Consider the following 22407-nt stretch of genomic DNA (forward strand, 5'->3'; position numbering starts at 1 on the left):
CGCTGCCTGGCTGCCACCAGATGTTGATGTCACTTGCCACGCTGCCTGGCTGCCATCAGATGGAGGAGGGCGGAACAGCGGTGCGGGCAATGAGAGATGTCACCTCTCTCCACCGCCGCCGCACCGCTGACATTACTTCTCGATCTTTTCAAAAATGGCGCCGGGTGGCGCAATCACGCTACTGCGCATGTGCTGCCCGGCCGTGCATGTACGAGCCTTCCCAAGCCCGGCCGCTTCGGAACGGCGCATGCGCAGTAGTGGGCGGCTCGCGGCCATCTTTTCTAAGGGTACCGGTGCCCTTAATCGACTTTAACGGGCAGCCCGAAAGGGGGGGTGGCCGCGAAGTCGCCACAGGAGCGGCGCTGCCCCTGCACCACTGCCGCTCCGAGGCCTGGCCTTGGTGGCCTTGTGGCAAATCTGGCCCTGGGAATATCCACAAATACCAAGCCAGACTAGTTGCCAAGGGTTGCTCTCAGAAATTTGGTGAAGATTATGACGAAACTTTCACTCCACCATCAGAGCACTTCTTAGCATTGCAGCCAGAAAGGGCATGCAAGTGAAATACCTAGACATGGAGACATTAAGGAAGATCTCTAGATAGAGCGACCACCAGGGTTTGAGAAAGGGGACAACCTTGTGTGTAAACATCAGAAGAGCATCTACGGTCTTATACAATCTGCAAGGATGTGGAATGCGAAAGTGAACAAAGTACTTACTAAAGAGGGATTCTCAAGATGTAAAGCAGACGGGGGTCTCTACTCCAGGAATCAAGAAGACAGATGGATATACATCCTTATCTATGTTGATGACATTTATAACCTGTTTTGAACAAGAAGGGGATTACAATCAGATAGTTCACAAGCTGAAAGAAAATTTTGAAATCAAAGAACTTGGGGACATTAGCTACAATCTGGGTATCCAAATAGAGAGAGAAAAAGATGGAAGTTCTCAGAAAATCTGCGAAATCTTGCAACAATTGCATATGCAATATGCAAAGGAAGTGAAATGTCTATGGAACCAGGCTATCGAAAGAGCACTGAAGGAGAAAACTTGCTACCCAACAATGATACGTATCACAGAGGAATTGGTAAGCTGCTATATGTTGCCACTGTGACAAGACCAGACATATTTGCAGCACTGGGATCCAGCGTCATCCTCACCTCCCCATTCCCAGGTTTTTTCCTCCCACACTTCAAAAACTTTCCTCGCGTTGGTGGTGCAGTGGTGAGCATAGCTGCTTATCCAGCAGCTGACCCGGGTTCGATTCCCGGCCAACGCAATTGCCAACATGGCTGCCTCGACCGCTAACCACTTTGTGTCCCCAGGGAGAAATCTGCTGTGCAAATTAAATGCTAATGGAATAAAATTTAAATCAAAAGGAATGTGTTTATGTATGTGTTTTGTTAAGCATTTTGAATAATATATTTTTTTGCACAAGAAAATGATTGTTTTGTATTCTCATTTTCAGCCAGTAGGTGGAGCACTCAGCTCATTTTCAGGTATTTTCTAGGCTATCCTTAGCAACTTGGCTGAAAAAAAAGCCTGCTGTTTACTATATAGTATTTACTATATACTATATAGCTCTCTCTAACACTAACTCTCCCTGTAACCCCAATACTATCCCTCCCTATATCCCCAAGAATAACCCTCCCTGTAACCCCAATACTATCCCTCCCTATATCCCCAAGAATAACCCTCCCTGTAACCCCAATACTATCCCTTCCTATATCCCCAAGAATAACCCTCCCTGTAACCCCAATACTATGACTCCCTATATCCCCAAGAATAACCCTCCCTGTAACCCCAATACTATCCCTTCCTATATCCCCAAGAATAACCCTCCCTGTAACCCCAATACTATCCCTTCCTATATCCCCAAGAATAACCCTCCCTGTAACCCCAATACTATGACTCCCTATATCCCCAAGAATAACCCTCCCTGTAACCCCAATACTATCCCTTCCTATATCCCCAAGAATAACCCTCCCTGTAACCCCAATACTATCCCTCCCTATATCCCCAAGAATAACCCTCCCTGTAACCCCAATACTATCCCTCCCTATATCCCCAAGAATAACCCTCCCTGTAACCCCAATACTAACCCTCCCTATATCCCCAAGAATAACCCTCCCTCTAACTCCAATACTATCCCTCCCTATATCCCCAAGAGTAACCCTCCCTGTAACCCCAATACTAACCCTCCCTATATCCCCAAGAATAACCCTCCCTGTAACCCCAATACTATCCCTCCGTATATCCCCAAGAATAACCCCCCCTGTAACCCCAATACTATCCCTTCCTATATCCCCAAGAATAACCCTCCCTGTAACCCCAATACTATCCCTCCCTATATCCCCAAGAATAACCCCCCCTGTAACCCCAATACTATCCCTCCGTATATCCCCAAGAATAACCCCCCCTGTAACCCCAATACTATCCCTCCCTATATCCCCAAGAATAACCCCCCCTGTAACCCCAATACTATCCTTCCCTATATCCCCAAGAATAACCCTCCCTGTACCCCAATACTATCCCTCCCTATATCCCCAAGAGTAACCCTCCCTGTAACCCCAATACTATCCCTCCCTATATCCCCAAGAATAACCCTCCCTGTAACCCCAATACTATCCCTCCCTATATCCCCAAGAATAACCCTCCCTGTAACCCCAATACTATCCCTTCCTATATCCCCAAGAATAACCCTCCCTGTAACCCCAATACTATCCCTCCCTATATCCCCAAGAATAACCCCCCCTGTAACCCCAATACTATCCCTCCGTATATCCCCAAGAATAACCCCCCCTGTAACCCCAATACTATCCCTCCCTATATCCCCAAGAATAACCCCCCCTGTAACCCCAATACTATCCTTCCCTATATCCCCAAGAATAACCCTCCCTGTACCCCAATACTATCCCTCCCTATATCCCCAAGAGTAACCCTCCCTGTAACCCCAATACTATCCCTCCCTATATCCCCAAGAATAACCCTCCCTGTAACCCCAATACTATCCCTCCCTATATCCCCAAGAATAACCCTCCCTGTAACCCCAATACTATCCTTCCCTATATCCCCAAGAATAACCCTCCCTGTACCCCAATACTATCCCTCCCTATATCCCCAAGAGTAACCCTCCCTGTAACCCCAATACTAACCCTCCCTATATCCCCAAGAATAACCCCCCCTGTAACCCCAATACTATCCCTCCGTATATCCCCAAGAATAACCCCCCCTGTAACCCCAATACTATCCCTTCCTATATCCCCAAGAATAACCCTCCCTGTAACCCCAATACTATCCCTCCCTATATCCCCAAGAATAACCCTCCCTGTAACCCCAATACTATCCCTCCGTATATCCCCAAGAATAACCCCCCCTGTAACCCCAATACTATCCCTTCCTATATCCCCAAGAATAACCCCCCCTGTAACCCCAATACTATCCCTCCCTATATCCCCAAGAATAACCTTCCCTGTAACCCCAATACTATCCCTTCCTATATCCCCAAGAATAATCCTCCCTGTAACCCCAATACTATCCCTTCCTATATCCCCAAGAATAACCCTCCCTGTAACCCCAATACTATCCCTCCCTATATCCCCAAGAATAATCCTCCCTGTAACCCCAATACTATCCCTTCCTATATCCCCAAGAATAACCCCCCCTGTAACCCCAATACTATCCCTCCCTATATCCCCAAGAATAACCCCCCTGTAACCCCAATACTATCCTTCCCTATGTAGCGATGTGAACTGTATCCAGAAAGCTTCGCACCTTCCAGTGTTTTGAATATTGTTGGTCCCGTGATTATTGGACAGCCAGTGACCTCATACTTGTGCGCCAGCAGAGTGAGTTATGGGGCGTATAGTCCTTCTGGAATCTGCTGTTATATATTCCCATACTCTAAGACTACAAATCCCAGGGACCCTTGCAGTGGCCTAAAGGTTGCTGGGAGGGATTATAAAAGTAGCTTATGAAGCCCGGGCACGCTCTCTTCCTCCTGGGCCTGACGTAAGATGGAAGAAAAATGAGGTTTACAAACATGTTATTCTTGCCTGCTCTCTATAATAGTTTTGCATAGAGCAGCCGCGATCCTCCCTTTTTTGGGTTCCCTGCTGGCGCTCCTGGCTCCTCCCCCTTGCCCAGTGCACCCCATAGAAAGCGGTCCATTGAAGCACAGAGCATGGCTCGGCCCCACCCCCTGCTCACTGGCTGTGATTGGCTCCCACTGCTGACTCTCTGTCCAGTGAGGAGAGAGAGAGCTACTGCTCCCAGGCACAGCGCTGGATCAAGATCGAGCTCAGGTAAGTATGTGGGGGGCTGGGGGGAGCTGCATATAGGTTCTTTCCTCCCACCCTCCAAAGACATTCCTCGCGTTGGTGGTGCAGTGGTGAGCATAGCTGCTTATACAGCAGCTGACCCGGGTCCGATTCCCGGCCAACGCAATTGCCAAGATGGCTGCCTCGACCGCTAACTGCAGGGTGTAAATTGTACAATGTACTTTATCCTGTCTTCTTAGGTAGTCCTGTTCCCCCCCCCCCCCTCTGTCCAATCACATATACACTATATTACCAAAAGTATTGGGACGCCTGCCTTTACACAAACATGAACTTTAACCACTTGCCGACTGGGCCATAGCCGAATGACGGCTACAGCGTGGTCAGATAATTCTGGGAGGGCGTACAATGATGATGCCCGCACACACAGGAGTGTCCTTGCTCGCCGGATACTCGGGACCCAGTGCGTCAGGGATCGGGGTAAAGGACCAATCCCAGCGGCCCTTTACCACATGATTGCTCCGTCCAGCGGATCCAGAGAGATCACTGTCACCGAACCGGCGTAATTTCCGGTTCTCTCCTCTCCTCACACCGATCGTGTAAGCAGAGGAGGGTGATGCTGATTGACTTTTTTTGCATGTATTCCAAGTGCCCAGCAGTGCCCCATCAGTACCCAGCAGTGCCCCATCAGTGCCCAGCAGTGTCCTTCAGTGCCACATCAATACCCAGCAGTGCCACATCAGTGCCCATCTGTGATCCAGCAGTGCCACATCAATACCCAGCAGTGCCACATCAGTGCCCATCTGTGATCCAGCAGTGCCACATCAGTGCCCATCTGTGCCCCATCAGTGCCATATCAGTAACCAGCAGTGCCCCATCAGTATCCAGCAGTGCCCCATCAGTGCCCAGCAGTGTCCTTCAGTGCCACATCAATACCCAGCAGTGCCACATCAGTGCCCATCTGTGCCCCATCAGTGCCCATCTGTGCCCCATCAGTGCCATATCAGTAACCAGCAGTGCCACATCAGTACCCATCTGTACCACATCAGTGCCAATCTGTGCCCCATCAGTGCCAATCTGTGCCCCATCAGTGCCACATCAGTAATCAGCACTGTCCCATCTGTGCCCCAGCAGTGCCACATCAGTACCTAGCAGTGCCAGATCAGTACCCAAGCAGTGCCCCATCAACACCCATCTGTGCCCCATTAGTGCCACATCAGTACCCAGCCGTGCCACATTTGTGCCCAGCAGTGCCCTACAGTGCCCCAGCAGTGTCACATCAGTACCCAGCAGTGTCCCATCAGTGCACATCTGTGTCCCATCAGCATGACATTAGTACCCAACAGTGCCACATCTGTGTCCAGCAGTGCCCCATCAGTGCGCATCTGTGCCCTACAGTGCCACATCTGTGCTCTACAGTGCCCCGTCAGTGCCACTAGTGTGCCCATTAGTGCCAATACAGTGCCCATCAGTAAGTGCTCATCAGTGCCACCCTATCAGTGGATGCTCATCAGTGCCGTAGAAATGTGTAAAAAAAAAGTGTAGAAAAATGCGTTTTCATTTTCTTTTCACATTTTCCAAAAACTTGTGGGGAAAAATGACATGTTCAAAAGACTCATTATGCCTCATAGAATATACGTTGGGGTTTCTTTCCAAAATGGGGTCATTTTGAGGGCGTTTCCATTGTCCTGATGCTCCAGGGCCATCAAAAGTGTGATAGGTTATCAGGAAATTAGATGTGTAATTGATGTCCCTAGAACACCTGACGGTGCTCCCTGAATGTTGGGCCTCTGTATGTGGCCAGGATGTGTAAAGGTCTCACACATGTGGTATCCCCGTACTCAGGAGGAGTAGCAGAATATATTTTGGGGTGTCGTTTGTGGTGTGCACAGTGAGAGAAATAACCTGTTAATATGACAATTTTGTGAATAAAAAAAGAAAAGAAAAATCTTAATTTTGCAAAGAATTGTGGGAAAAAAATGAACCGTTCAAAAGACTCATTATGCCTCATAGAATATACGTTGGGGGGAGGGGGGATGACTCTCCATGCCTCTTACTAAATACCTTGGACTGTCTACTTTTCAAAAAGGGGTCATTTGGGGGTATTTGTACTTTCCAGGTTTGTTAGGGCCTCAAGAGATGAGATCGACCGTCAGTACATCATGTGTGATCGATTTTCAATGATTGGCACCATAATTTGTAGACTCTATAACAGTGATTGGCGAACCTTGGCATCCTGGCAACCTTTTGGAACTACATTTCCCATGATACTCAGGCACTCTGCAGTGTAGTGGAGCATCATGGGAAATGTAGTTCCAAAACATCTGGGGGTGCCAAGGTTCTCCATCACTGCCCTATAACTTTCACAAAGACCAAATAATATCCACTGATTTGGATTATTTTTTACCAAAGATATGTAGCAGTATAAAGTTTGGCCAAAATTTATGAAGAAAAATGACTCATTTGCTGAATTTTATAACCGAAACGAAGAAAAAAATAATGTAAATCTCAGGACTGGATGTGCAGAAACACCAATGATAATATATATAATAGAAGGGGATGGTTTCCCTCCCAAACACCCTTGTGAATGAGCCTCTAAGCCATGGCCCCTGTCTGTGTGATGGTGTTCTGTGACGGAGCTGTGTAAATCTCAGGACTGCATGGACAGAAACACCAATCCATATAATATATATAGTAATAGGGGGATGGTGGTTTCTCCTCCTGAGCGCCCTATTATCTGTGTGAAGGTGGTGGCCCCTGTCTGAGTGATGGAGTTCTGTGTGCTACATGGCGGAGCTGTGTAAATCTCAGGACTGGATGGACAAACACCAATCCATAAAATATAATAATGAAATAGTAATATTTATGTAATAATCGGAGGAGGTGGTACCCCCCATCCCCCTATCCTGAACACTTTCCTTCCATGTGAATGAACCTCTAAGGTAGGGGTCCCTGTCTGTGTGATGGGGTTCTGTGTGCTATATGGCGGAGCTGTGTAAATCTCAGGAATGGATGGACAGAAACACCAACCCATAGATTATAATAATACTATAACAGTAATATATATATATAATAATAGGAGGTGATGGTTTCCCCTCCCAAACAGTTTCCACCCATGTGAATGAGCCTCTAAATGGTGGCCACGCCCCCCTCCCCCCCACCTGGGGCTGGCAGGAAGGTGGCCAGAGGGCGGGTACTGAGAGGAGATCCTGGCAGAGGGAGGAGGTGGGAAGGGCGCGGCTGGGGGTTTGATTGACAGGAAGGGGTGGAGCTTGGTGTTTGGTTGACAGGAAGGAGTGGAGCTTGGTGTTTGGTTGACAGGAAGGGGTGGAGCTTGGTGTTTGATTAACAGGAAGGGGTGGGGCGTGTGAGGGACAGAGGTACTAGAGGGGCGTGTGAGGGACAGAGGTAGAAGAGGGGCGGAGCTTGGTGTTTGGTTGACAGGAAGGGGCGGAGCTTGGTGTTTGATTAACAGGAAGGGGCGGGGCGTGTGAGGGACGGAGGTAGAAGAGGGGTGTGCAGGCAGAGGGGACATCCATGGGGGTCCCAGTCATAGGATTGGATATCCTCCTGTAATTTATAGAATTGAAGTTCCTTTTCTGGCACTTTTTGTTTACAAGTAAAAATCAGTATTTTTGCTAGAAAATTACTTAGAACCCCCAAACATTATATATATATATATACACTTCTTCCAATTTTTCCGATTTCCAGTTGGCCAGTTTCTGATGAACTGACTGACATTTGAGTGGCCACAGAATACATTTCACATTATAATATCAGCATTGTAATAACAATATCAACTATAGCGATTTTTGATAATCCAATAAAGAAGGATTATATATCCCTATGGGGGGGATAGTGGGAGGGGGAGGAATAGTGCCCCATCATTGGTATCAGTGGGAGGAATAGTGCCCCATCATTGGTGTCAGTGGGAGGAATAGTGCCCCATCATTGGTATCAGTGGGAGGAATAGTGCCCCATCATTGGTGTCAGTGGGAGGAATAGTGCCCCATCATTGGTGTCAGTGGGAGGAATAGTGCCCCATCATTGGTATCAGTGGGAGGAATAGTGTCCCATCATTGGTATCGGTGGGAGGAATAGTGCCCCATCATTGGTATCAGTGGGAGGAATAGTGCCCCATCATTGGTATCGGTGGGAGGAATAGTGCCCCATCATTGGTATCAGTGGGAGGAATAGTGCCCCATCATTGGTATCAGTATCCTTTCCCTGACATGAAGGTCAGGTTATTATAACCCAGCCAGCACAGAGTTCCCCCTTACAGTACAAGGGGAACTGTGATGTAAGGGTGAATGCTGCAAACTTTGGTGTAAAGGAAAACTCTGATGTAAGGGGGGCTCCAGAGATCACCTTATATCAGAGTCCACTGACTTCCCCTTTACATTATTGACCACAGAGTTCCAACTTACATTTATAATGGGGGGGGGGGACTCTGGTGACCACAGAACACCTCTGCAGAGTGAATGCACTAAGGTAAGGGGGGGGTTACTAATATAAGGGGGAACCTTTCTATCAGTGCCCCCTTACCTTACTGTATTCACTCCCCCTTACATCAGTGCCACCCCTCCCCCCAGACTGGTCTTGTAGCGCTGTCACTGACCTCCTCTCAGGTGCACCATGCAGGGCTAAGCCAGACGTCCTCTCTGGGCTCCAGCTTGGTGGTTCTGGTTTCATCCAATGGTCTCCTCCCCTCAGTCCACAAATGTCTGACTCCTCCCATGACACCCGTCCTGGCAGCACTTCCTCTCTTGACTCTTCTGTAGGCTCCCTCCAGGGACTGCAGACATGATACAGGAGATGGTCAGAGACTGCAGACATGATACAAGAGATGGTCAGAGACTGCAGACATGATACAAGAGATGGTCAGAGACTGCAGACATGATACAATAGATGGTCAGACTGCAGAAATGATACAGGAGATGGTCAGAGACTGCAGACATGATACAAGAGATGGTCAGAGACTGCAGACATGATACAAGAGATGGTCAGAGACTGCAGACATGATACAGGAGATGGTCAGAGACTGCAGACATGATACAAGAGATGGTCAGAGACTGCAGACATGATACAGTAGACGGTCAGAGACTGCGGACATGATACAAGAGATGGTCAGAGACTGCAGACATGATACAGGAGATGGTCAGAGACTGCAGACATGATACAGGAGATGGTCAGACTGCAGACATGATACAATAGATGGTCAGAGACTGCAGACATGATACAGGAGATGGTCAGAGACTGGGGACATGATACAAGAGATGGTCAGAGACTGCAGACATGATACAGGAGATGGTCAGAAACTGCAGACATGATACAAGAGATGGTCAGAGACTGCAGACATGATACAGGAGATGGTCAGAGACTGCAGACATGATACAGGAGATGGTCAGAGACAGCAGACATGATACAAGAGATGGTCAGAGACTGCAGACATGATACAGGAGATGGTCAGAAACTGCAGACATGATACAAGAGATGGTCAGAGACTGCAGACATGATACAGGAGATGGTCAGAGACTGCAGACATGATACAGGTACTGTGTATGGTGTGGTGATGGATGCCCCCCCAATCTCTGTAGATGGGGAGATGTTGCAGATCAGTGTACAGTTCTAGGACCCGGGGGGAGAATGTCCTCTCTCCCCCCTCTAGAATACACCCATACCTCGCAACTTTCTGAGATGGAAATGTGGGACACCTGTAATCAAATGTATGCAGGCATAGGACACACCCCTTGCCACGCCTCTCTTAACCACTTCCCGCCCGGCCCATAGCAGATGACGGCTGGGCGGTGGTTCAGTTATCCTGACTGGGCGCCATATGACATCCAGCAGGATAACATGCTGCCGCGCGCCCGCAGGGGCGCGCATCGCGGCGATCGGTGTGTCAGTCTGACACACCGCTACACCGATCTTGGTAAAGAGCCTCCAGCGGGGGCTCTTTACCATGTGATCAGCCGTGTCCAATCACGGCTGATCACAATGTCAATAGGAAGAGCCGTTGATCGGCTCTTCCTCACTCGCGTCTGACAGACGTGAGTAGAGGAGAGCCGATCGGCGGCTCTCCTGGCTGGGGGGGCTGTGCTGATTGTTTATCAGCACAGCCCCCCCCTCAGATCACCACACTGGACCACCAGGGATCGCCACTAGGACCACCAGGGAAGGGGCAACATTTGGATGGCCAGGTATGTACCCCGTGGCCATCCACATGTGCCCAGTGTGCCCAGTCAGTGCCCAATCTGTGCCAATCAGTGCCCACAAATGGGCACTGATTGGCACCATTATGTTGCAGTGATGCCCAGCAATGCCACCCTTAGGGGCATCACTGCAAACAATCATTGTCATCAGTGCCACCCATCAGTGTCCATCGGTGCCGCCTGTCAGTGCCCATCTGTGCCCATCAGTGCCCACCTATCAGTGCCCATCCGTGCCCATCTGTGCCAACTATCAGTGCCACCCATAACTACCCATCAATGCCACCTACGAGTGCCCTTCAGTGCTGCCTATGAGTGCCTATCGGTGCCACCTATGAGTGCCCATTAGTGTCGCATACCAGTTGCACCTATCAGTGGCCATCAGTGCCACCTATCAGTGCCCATCAGTGCCGCCTATCAGTGCCCATCATCAGTGCCCATCAGTGCCGCCTCATCGGTGCCCGTCATTGAAGAAGAAAACGTACTTATTTACAAAAATGTTTAACAGAAACAAAGAAAAACTTGTTTTTTTTCAAAAATTTTCAGTCTTTTTTTATTTGTTGCGCAAAAAATAAAAACCGCAGAGGTGATCAAATACCACCAAAAGAAAGCTCTATTTGTGGGAACAAAATGATAAAAAATTAGTTTGGGTACAGTGTCACATGACCGCGCAATTGTCAGTCAAATTGCGACAGCGCTGAAAGCTGAAAATTGGCCTGGGCGGGAAGGTGTCTCAGTGCCCGGTATTGAAGTGGTTAAAGGAGAATTGTACAAAACAAATGATTGGTTAAACCCACAAGTGCTTTTTTACCCCCATTATTCCTTTATACTGACCTTTGGAATTTACAAATGCAGAAATGTAGAAATTGGATGAAAAGTTTAGCCCTGGGAAACACTGTTTGAAAGGTAAATAGTGCATTTTATATACAACTATATGGATCAGAGCAAAATGAGGGACAAATGAGGAGGAAAGAGGGACATTGCTCCAAATGAGGGACAGTCCCTCGAAATCCGGGACAGTTGGGGGCTATGTACACCGATTCAGTGTGATCCCTGTCCCCTCCCCCCTCCTCTGTGTACAGGGCAGACCCTTCCCCCTCAGGACCCTCACTCACATCATCAGCAATGTCCCGATCCACACAGGTCCCCTCATACTCCCGGCCGGTCCACACACCAAGTCCCCTCCCTCCTGCCCCTTCCGTAGTCAGTAAGAAGGCAGGAAGTACGTCACGTGAGGGGGAGGAGCTCTGAAGGAGGACAACTTCCTCCTATGAATGGAGTCCTCCAAGCACCTTATTGGTTGCTAGGATACTAGGAAACTAGCAAACAATCGTTTTGACAGGCGGGACTTGGGAGACAACAGGGGGAAGCCAGTATACTTACTGCACATGCGCTATGCGTTTAGGTGACGGAAGTGACGTTTCATCACAACACTGCGGCAGCCATCTTGCTACACCCCGCACTGGTCCACAGTAGGCCTGCAGTCAGAAGGCGGCAGCGGACATCTTTTTACACCCAAGTCTTGTATTTCACATGTATTTTTACCAGTAAACTGAGCTTATATACTGAAATCCCCCCCTCCTCCCACCGCGCTCCGGTGCCCTCCGCCGCTTACCGGAGCCGTCGGCAGCGGCGGAAGACGATCGGATTTGCACCCTTGCTGGGCATGGAGACGAGTGAGGAGAAGATGTCCCCCACCCGTCTCCATAACATTGCAGGGCGGAAGCGAAGTCAAAACGTCACTTCCGCCCATAGCTCTTAAAGGGACTTTTTTCTTTTTTTTAAATGACAAATTTTTTATTTTTTATCGCATTTTAGTGTAAATATGAGATCTGAGGTCTTTTTGACCGCACATCTCATATTTAAGAGGACCTGTCATGCTTTTTTTCTATTACAAGGGATGTTTACATTCCTTGTAATAGGAATAAAAGTGACAGAATTTATTAAAAAAAAAACTGTGTAAAAATAGAAAATAAAAGGGAAAATAAATAAGGAAAAAAAAACATATAAAAAATACGCGCCCTGTCCCGCCGAGGTCGCGTGCAGAAGCGAACGCATACGTGAGCAGCGCCTGCATATGAAAACGATGTTCAAACCACACATGTGAGGTATCGCCGCGATCGGTAGAGCGAGAGCAATAATTCTAGCCCTAGAACTCCTCTGTAACTTAAAACATGCAACCTGCAGAATTTTTTTTAAACGTTGCATATGGAGATTTTTAAGGGTGAAAGTTTGTCGCCATTCCACGAGCGGGGCGCAATTTTGAAGCGTGACATGTTGGGTGTCAATTTACTTGGTGTAACATTATCTTTCACAATATAAAAAAAAAAAAATTGGGCTAACTTTACTGTTGTCTTATTTTTTTAATTCAAAAAAGTGTATTCTTTCCAAAGAAAGTGCGCTTGTAAGACCGCTGCGCAAATACGGTGTGACTGAAAGTATTGCAACGACCGCCATTTTATTCTCTAGGGTGTTAGAAAAAAAAAAAAGTATAATGTTTGGGAGTTCTAAGTAATTTTCGAGCAAAAAAAAAAAAATGTTTTTATCTTGTAAACAACAAATCTCAAAAAAAAGGCCTCGCTCCTTAACCACTTGCCGACCGCCTCACGCATATATACGTGAGCAGAATGGCACAGGCAGGCAAAATCATGTACCCATACGTGATTGCCTTCCCGCGGGCGGGGGGTCCGATCGGACCCCCCCCCCCGGTGCCAGCGGCGGTCGGCATTTGGCTAGGAGCGATGAGAGACGAGGGGGAGACCATCCGATCGTGGCCCCCCCCCCTCGCGATCGCTCCCAGCCAATGAGGAACATCCCCTGCCTGTGTATAGTACACACAGGCAGAGGATGTGATGTCATCTCTCCTCGGCTCGGCAGTTTCCGTTCTAGCGCCGAGGAGAGATGACATGTAAGTGCACCAACACACACACACAGTAGAACATGCCAGGCACACAAAACACCCCCGATCGCCCCCCAATCACCCCTCCCCCCTCCCTCTAACACTGACACCAAGCAGTATTTTTTTTTTTTTTCTGATTACTGCATTGGTGTCAGTTAGTGACAGTTACTGTGGTAGGACAGTGAGTATTACCCCCCTTTAGGTCTAGGATACCCCCCTAACCCCCCCTAATAAAGTTTTAACCTCTTGATCACCCCCCGTCACCAGTGTCGCTAAGCGATCATTTTTCTGATGGCTGTATTAGTGTCGCTGGTGACGCTAGTTAGGAACGTAAATATTTAGGTTCGCCGTCAGCATTTTATAGCGACAGGGACCCCCATATACTACCTAATAAATGTTTTAACCCCTTGATTGCCCCCTAGTTAACCCTTTCACCACTGATCACCGTATAACCGTTACGGGTGACGCTGGTTAGTTCGTTTATTTTTTATAGTGTCAGGGCACCCGCCGTTTATTACCGAATAAAGGTTTAGCCCCCCCGATCGCCCGGCGGTGATATGCGTCGCCCCAGGCAGCGTCAGATTAGCGCCAGTACCGCTAACACCCACGCACGCAGCATACCCCTCCCTTAGTGGTATAGTATCTGAACGGATCAATATCTGATCCAATCAGATCTATACTGGCGTCCCCAGCAGTTTAGGGTTCCCAAAAACGCAGTGTTAGCGGGATCAGCCCAGATACCTGCTAGCACCTGCGTTTTGCCTCTCCGCCCGGCCCACCCAAGTGCAGTATCGATCGATCACTGTCACTTACAAAACACTAAACGCATAACTGCAGCGTTCACAGAGTCAGGCCTGATCCCTCCTCGAGTACCCCTACCCAACGAACCCCCCCAAAAAAGATGTCGTGTCTGCAGCAAGCGCGGATATAGGCGTGACACCCGCTATTATTGTCCCTCCTGTCCTGACAATCCTGGTCTTTGCATTGGTGAATGTTTTGAACGCTACCATTCACTAGTTGAGTATTAGCGTAGGGTACAGCACTGCACAGACTAGGCACACTTTCACAGGGTCTCCCAAGATGCCATCGCATTTTGAGAGACCCGAACCTGGAACCGGTTACAGTTATAAAAGTTAGTTACAAAAAAAAGTGTAAAAAAAAAATTATATATATATATATATATATATATATATATATATATATATATATATATATATATATATATATAATTAAAAAAATAGTTGTCGTTTTATTGTTCTCTCTCTCTCTCTATTCTCTCTCTATTGTTCTGCTCTTTTTTACTGTATTCTATTCTGCAATGTTTTATTGTTATTATGTTTTATCATGTTTGCTTTTCAGGTATGTAATTATTTATACTTTACCGTTTACTGTGTTTTATTGTTAACCATTTTTTTGTCTTCAGGTATGCCATTCACAACTTTGAGTGGTTATACCAGAATGATGCCTGCAGGTTTAGCTATCATCTTGGTATCATTCTTTTCAGCCAATGGTCGGCTTTCATGTAAAAGCAATCCTAGCAGCTAATTAGCCTCTAGACTGCTTTTACAAGCAGTGGGAGACAATGCCCCCCCCACCGTCTTCCGTGTTTTTCTCTGGCTCTCCTGTCTCAACAGGGAACCTGAGAATGCATTCAGTGATTCAGCCAGCTGACCATAGAGCTGATCAGAGACCAGAGTGGCTCCAAACATCTCTATGGCCTAAGAAACCGGAAGCTACGAGCATTTCATGACTTAGATTTCGCCAGATGTAAACAGCGCCATTGGGAAATTGGGAAAGCATTTTATCACACCGATCTTGGTGTGGTCAGATGCTTTGAGGGCAGAGGAGAGATCTAGGGTCTAATAGACCCCAATTTTTTAAAAAAAAGAGTACCTGTCACTACCTATTGCTATCAAAGCACCCCTGCCGCCCCCCCCCTGCTCTCGCGCAAAGGCGAACCTAAGCGTCGGTCTGGCGTCAAATGTAAACAGCAATTGCACCATGCATGTGAGGTGTCACCGCGAAGGTCAGATCGAGGGCAGTAATTTTAGCAGTAGACCTCCTCTGTAAATCTAAAGTGGTAACCTGTAAAGGCTTTTAAAGGCTTTTAAAAATGTATTTAGTTTGTCGCCACTGCACGTTTGTGCGCAAATTTAAAGCATGTCATGTTTGGTATCCATGTACTCGGCCTAAGATCATCTTTTTTATTTCATCAAACATTTGGGCAATATAGTGTGTTTTAGTGCATTAAAATTTAAAAAAGTGTGTTTTTTCCACAAAAAATGCGTTTGAAAAATCGATGCGCAAATACTGTGTGAAAAAAAAAATGAAACACCCACCATTTTAATCTGTAGGGCATTTGCTTTAAAAAAATATATAATGTTTGGGGGTTCAAAGTAATTTTCTTGCAAAAAAAAAATAATTTTTTCATGTAAACAAAAAGTGTCAGAAAGGGCTTTGTCTTCAAGTGGTTAGAAGAGTGGGTGATGTGTGACATAAGCTTCTAAATGTTGAGCATAAAATGCCAGGACAGTTCAAAACCCCCCCAAATGACCCCATTTTGGAAAGTAGACACCCCAAGCTATTTGCTGAGAGGCATGTCGAGTCCATGGAATATTTTATATTGTGACACAAGTTGCGGGAAAGAGACAAATTTTTTTTTTTTTTTGCACAAAGTTGTCACTAAATGATATATTGCTCAAACATGCCATGGGAATATGTGAAATTACACCCCAAAATACATTCTGCTGCTTCTCCTGAGTACGGGGATACCACATGTGTGAGACTTTTTGGGAGCCTAGCCGCGCACGGGACCCCGAAAACCAAGCACCGCCTTCAGGATTTCTAAGGGCGTAAATTTTTGATTTCACTCTTCACTGCCTATCACAGTTTCTGAGGTCATGGAATAACCAGGTGGCACAACCCCCCCCCCTCCCCAAATGACCCCATTTTGGAAAGTAGACACCCCAAGCTATTTGCTGAGAGGTATAGCGAGTATTTTGCAGACCTCACTTTTTGTCACAAAGTTTTGAAAATTGAAAAAAGAAAAAAAAAAAAAATTTTTTCTTGTCTTTCTTCATTTTCAAAAACAAATGAGATCTGCAAAATACTCACAATGCCTCTCCGTAAATAGCTTGGGGTGTCTACTTTCCACAATGGGGTCATTTGGGGGGGTTTTGTGCCACCTGGGCATTCCATGGCCTCCGAAACTGTGATAGGCAGTGAGGAGTAAAATCAAAAATTTACACCCTTAGAAATCCTGAAGGCGGTGATTGGTTTTCGGGGTCCCGTACGCGGCTAGGCTCCCAAAAAGTCCCACACATGTGGTATCCCCATACTCAGGAGAAGCAGCTAAATGTATTTTGGGGTGCGATTCCACATATGCCCATGGCCTGTGTGAGCAATATATCATTTAGTGACAACTTTGTGCAAAAAAAGTAAAAATTTGTCACTTTCCCGCAACTTGTGTCAAAATATAAAATATTCCATGGACTCAACATGCCTCTCAGCAAATAACTTGGGGTGTCTACTTTCCAAAATGGGGTCATTTGGGGGGGTTTTGTGCCATCTGGGCATTTTATGGCCTTCAAAACTGTGATAGGTAGTGAGGAGTGAAATCAAAAATTTACGCCCTTAGAAATCCTGAAGGCGGTGATTGGTTTTCGTGGCCCCGTACGCAGCTAGGCTCCCAAAAAGTCCCACACATGTGGTATCCCCATACTCAGGAGAAGCAGCTAAATGTATTTTGGGGTGCAATTCCACATAGCCCATGGCCTGTGTGAGCAATATATCATTTAGTGACAACTTTTTGTAAATTTTTTTTTTTTTTTTTTGTCATTATTCAATCACTTGGGACAAAAAAAATAAATATTCAATGGGTTCAACATGCCTCTCTGCAATTTCCTTGGGGTGTCTACTTTCCAAAATGGGGTCATTTGGGGGGGGTTTGTACTGCCCTGCCATTTTAGCACCTCAAGAAATGACATAGGCAGTCATAAACTAAAAGCTGTGTAAATTCCAGAAAATGTACCCTAGTTTGTAGACGCTATAACTTTTGCGCAAACCAATAAATATACGCTTATTGACATTTTTTTTTACCAAAGACATGTAGCCGAATACATTTTGGCCTAAATGTATGACTAAAATTGAGTTTATTGGATTTTTTTTATAACAAACAGTAGAAAATATCATTTTTTTTCAAAATTTTCGGTCTTTTTCCGTTTATAGCGCAAGAAATAAAAACGGCAGAGGTGATCAAATACCATCAAAAGAAAGCTCTATTTGTGGGAAGAAAAGGACGCAAATTTCGTTTGGGTACAGCATTGCATGACCGCGCAATTAGCAGTTAAAGCGACGCAGTGCCAAATTGTAAAAAGTGCTCTGGTCCTTAGGCAGCATAATGGTCCGGGGCTGAAGTGGTTAATTTGAGGGTATTTACATCCAAATCAGGTGAACGGTGTAGGAATTACAACAGTTTGTATATGTGCCTCCCACTTTTTAAGGGACCAAAAGTAATGGGACAGATTAACAATCATCCATCAAACTTTCACTTTTTAATACTTGGTTGCAAATCCTTTGCTGTCAATTACAGCCTGAAGTCTGGAACGCATAGACATCACCAGACGCTGGGTGTCATCCCTGGTGATGCTCTGCCAGGCCTCTACTGCAAATGTCTTCAGTTCCTGCTTGTTCTTGGGGCATTTTCCCTTCAGTTTTGTCTTCAGCAAGTGAAATGCATGCTCAATCGGATTCAGGTCAGGTGATTGACTTGGCCATTGCATAACATTCCACTTCTTTCCCTTAAAAAACTCTTTGGTTGCTTTCGCAGTATGCTTCAGGTCATTGTCCATCTGCACTGCGAAGCTCCGTCCAATGAGTTCTGAAGCATTTTGTTGAATATGAGAAGATAATATTGCCCGAAACACTTCAGAATTCATCCTGCTGTTTTGTCAGCAGTCACATCATCAATAACTGCAAGAGAACCAGTTCCATTGGCAGCCATACATGCCCACGCCATGACACTACCACCACCATGCTTCACTGATGATGTGGTATGCTTTGGATCATGAGCAGCTCCTTTCCTTCTCCATACTCTTCTCTTCCCATCACTCTGGTACAAGTTGATCTTGGTGTCATCTGTCCATAGGATGTTGTTCCAGAACTGTGAAGGCTTTTTTAGATGTTGTTTGGCAAACTCTAATCTGGCCTTCCTGTTTTTGAGGCTCACCAATGGTTTATATCTTGTGGTGAACCCTCTGTATTCACTCTGGTGAAGTCTTCTCTTGATTGATGACTTTGACACACATACACCTACCTCCTGGAGAGTGTTCTTGATCTGGCCAACTGTTGTGAAGGGTGTTTTCTTCACCAGGGAAAGAATTCTTAGGTCATCCACCACAGTTGGTTTCCGTGGTCTTCCGGGTCTTTTGGTGTTGCTGAGCTCACCGGTGCGTTCTTTCTTTTTAAGGATGTTCCAAACAGTTGATTTGGCCACACCTAATGTTTTTGCTATCTCTCTGATGACTTTGTTTTGTTTTTTCAGCCTAATGATGGCTTGCTTCACTGATAGTGACAACTCTTTGGATCTCATATTGAGAGTTGACAGCAACCGATTCCTAATGCAAATAGCACACTTGAAATGAACTCTGGACCTTTTATCTGCTCCTTGTAAATGGGATAATGAGGGAATAACACACACCTGGCCATGGAACAGCTGAGCAGCCAATTATCCCATTACTTTTGGTCCCTTAAAAAGTGGGAGGCACATATACAAACTGTTGTAATTCCTACACCGTTCACCTGATTTGGATGTAAATACCCTCAAATTAAAGCTGAAAGTCTGCAGATAAAGCACATCTTGTTCGTTTCATTTCAATCCATTGTGGTGGTGTATAGAGCCAAAAAGATTAGAATTGTGTCGATGTCCCAATATTTATGGACCTGACTGTATATATACACACACAAATAAAAAAAAATTAAATTACAAAAAATATATAAAAATAATATATATATTTTTTTAAAGCACCCCATAAATAATTGTCAGTTAAAGTAACGCAGTGCCGTGTAGCATTAAAAATGGCCTGGTCATAAAGAGGGGGGTAAATCTTCCAGAGGGCAAGTGGTCAATGCATTGACGAATAATAGAATAAAACATCCTCAGGAAACGATTTTGTTACATTTCTTACCTCTGGTTTTGCAGTTTTTAACTTTCAATGCTGCTCTCTTCCGTGCTGCTTCCCTGAACTTCTGGTCTTCCCGGGGAATGAGTGGAGCCAGTCTGTTAGCTTGGAGAAGGGAGGAGCAGGGCAGTGCCTTTCTATGCCTAGGCTTTGAGGCTGTGCGTTTCTATTGATGCACACAGTGTAGGGAGACAGAGCTCTAGTCCCTGCATACAAGGAGGACTCCATAAGACGCTGCAAGGAGAAAGGAACACAGGAAACCTGGGGCCGCAGTCCCGGTACCAACTAAAAGAAGGACATAGGGAAGGATTAAAGATAAAAGATGTTGGGGTTTAATCACTTGCTGACCGCCTAGCTGGGAAGACTCGTCATCACTAGGACATTAAATACCGGGGTTATGGCTGCAGCTAAATGCCATACCCCCACACCAAACCCCACCCCATCTTTATCCCCTCGGGCGGCAGGCTTTCCCATAGAAGTGTCGCCCCCCCCCCCCTTCCCAGGCTTACCTTACCGATCAGTGATCCCGGGAACCATCCGGCGTCGGCGGTAGTTTCTAATAGGAATGAGCGATGTGGCAAGATGGCCACCACTCATCTCTATGACCTTGGAGGACCAGAGCAACAGCATGACGTCACTTCCTGTCCTCAGGACATTTTTTTTTCTTAAAGCAAAAGATATATAGATATTTACTCTTTTGCTTTTAAAAAGGTAAAAGAGAGATTTGGGGTATTTTAGATCTCCATGTATAAATACATAAAGGGGGGGGGGGATATGATCACCATGTATAAATACATAAGGGGGGGGGGATATAATCACCATATATAATACATAAGGGGGGGATATAATCACCTTGTATAAATACATAAGGGGGGTATGATCTCCATGTATACATACATAAGGGGGATATTATCTCAATGTATAAATACATAAGGGGGGTATGATCTCCATATATAATACATAAGGGGGGTATGATCTCCATATATAATACATAAGGGGGGTATGATCTCCATATATAATACATAAGGGGGGATATGATCTCCATTTATAAATACATAAGGGGGGATATGATCTTCATGTATAATACATAAGGGGGGGATATAATCTCCATGTATAAATACATAAGGGGGATATAATCTCCATGTATAAATACATAAGGGGGGGATATAATCACCTTGTATAAATACATAAGGGGGATATGATCTCCATGTATAAATACATAAGGGGGGGATACGATCTCCATTTATAAATACATAAGGGGGGATATAATCTCCATGTATAAATACATAAGGGGGGGATATGATCTCCATGTATAAATACATAAGGGGGGATGTGATCTCCATGTATAAATACATAAGGGGGGATATGATCTTCATGTATAATACATAAGGGGGGGATGTGATCTCCATGTATAAATACATAAGGGGGATATAATCTCCATGTATAAATACATAAGGGGGGATATGATCTCCATGTATAAATACATAAGGGGGGATATGATCTCCATGTATAAATACATAAGGGGGATATGATCTCCATGTATAAATACATAAGGGGGGGATATGATCTCCATGTATAAATACATAAGGGGGGGATATGATCTCCATGTATAAATACATAAGGGGGGGATATGATCTCCATGGTCTTTTTTCAAACAGATGTAACCAGGCAAGATGTGTGACGTGTGACTGTGGCTTGTTTTATGTGGTGGGGGTGGGGTAGGGGTGGGGGTGGGGGAAGCACCTGAGCATTACACATACGCTTCGGCAGAGATGAAAGGATAAAACGCGGCGACGATCGGCGTCTCTGCAGACCGTTAAGCCCGATCACCATCATCACGTCTACTTTTGGTATAGAAGGGATTTCCTTTGACTTATTGAAGCAGAAAGACTTAGGAATTCGAGTTGCAGAAAATTACTGGACACGCCCCCTGATTGCTAAAATTAAAAAAAAAATATTTCTTTGAAGAATCCATTAGTAAATCCTGAAGTAGTTCTCTCCCTCTTAGGGGTTTGAGCGCCAGATAAAAAACAACGAGATAAAACGAAGAGCCCATTAAGCGATAGAATATAAACCAGAGATGAATGTAAAATACAGGGAAGGGGGGTCTCTACTTGAACAGATTCTGTCCTTACTGATAGTGTATAGCGCCATCTAGTGTTTATATATTACTTCGCTCCCGATTAGTAGCCAGATGTTTTAAATCAGCTGCGTTTTTTTTAAATATTTTTATTTTTTAAGTTGGCGAATTGCTGTCATTTTTTAATGATCTTTTTTATATATATAATATTTTAACCCCTTTGTGACTGCAAGTAGGGCTTTATAAATCCAAACATAACATGCCCTTTGACGTGAGAACTAGGGTTGCACCGAACTGTTTTTTTTAAATTATTATTTATTTATTTATTAGCGAGTACGAGTACTGATACTTGTGCGTCAATACAAAAAAAAAAAAAAATTGCCGCAAATCGTACTGCAAAGAATCGCATGCGATTTGAACAGAAATGTGGTGATTCCTGTCTGAATCGCATGCGATTTCCCCCCCCGGTGCTCCTTTGTGTATAGAAAGGGATTAAAGCGCCATCTAGTGGGCAGTTAAAAAAAAAAAAAAAAAAAAGTTAAAACTCGCAGTACATATCCGGCCACATGCAAAATAATCTACATAGGTGTCCCAGTCCGCCGATGGTAGCAAATCAGGGCCCGCTGGGAGGTGCTCATAGGGCTTCCGGGAACCCCCCACCCTTACCCTCCTGGGTATAGGGCGGAAGCGATGTCCGGTTGGGGGGGAGGGCGGACCGCCACTACGTCTCCTCTAGATATATGAGCACCTCCAGCTGTCCTGA

At 45.7% G+C, this 22407-nt stretch overlaps 1 long non-coding RNA gene and 2 other non-coding genes across 3 annotated transcripts; 2 read left to right on the forward strand and 1 right to left on the reverse strand.

Moving 5' to 3' along the window:
- Positions 1-714: 714 nt before the first annotated feature.
- Positions 715-20083, reverse strand: LOC141107323 (uncharacterized). The gene is made up of 3 exons (XR_012235865.1): positions 19571-20083; positions 8896-9072; positions 715-819 (listed from the first exon to the last, which is right to left on the reverse strand). It is a non-coding gene; the product is annotated as an uncharacterized lncRNA (long non-coding RNA).
- Positions 1208-1279, forward strand: TRNAD-AUC (transfer RNA aspartic acid (anticodon AUC)). The gene has a single exon. It is a non-coding gene; the product is annotated as a tRNA-Asp (tRNA).
- TRNAY-AUA (transfer RNA tyrosine (anticodon AUA)) lies at positions 4374-4445 on the forward strand. The gene has a single exon. It is a non-coding gene; the product is annotated as a tRNA-Tyr (tRNA).
- Positions 20084-22407: the final 2324 nt, after the last annotated feature.

This window comes from Aquarana catesbeiana, linkage group LG09, assembly GCF_042186555.1.
Source record: "Aquarana catesbeiana isolate 2022-GZ linkage group LG09, ASM4218655v1, whole genome shotgun sequence".
Classification (NCBI taxonomy): Eukaryota; Metazoa; Chordata; class Amphibia; order Anura; family Ranidae; genus Aquarana; species Aquarana catesbeiana.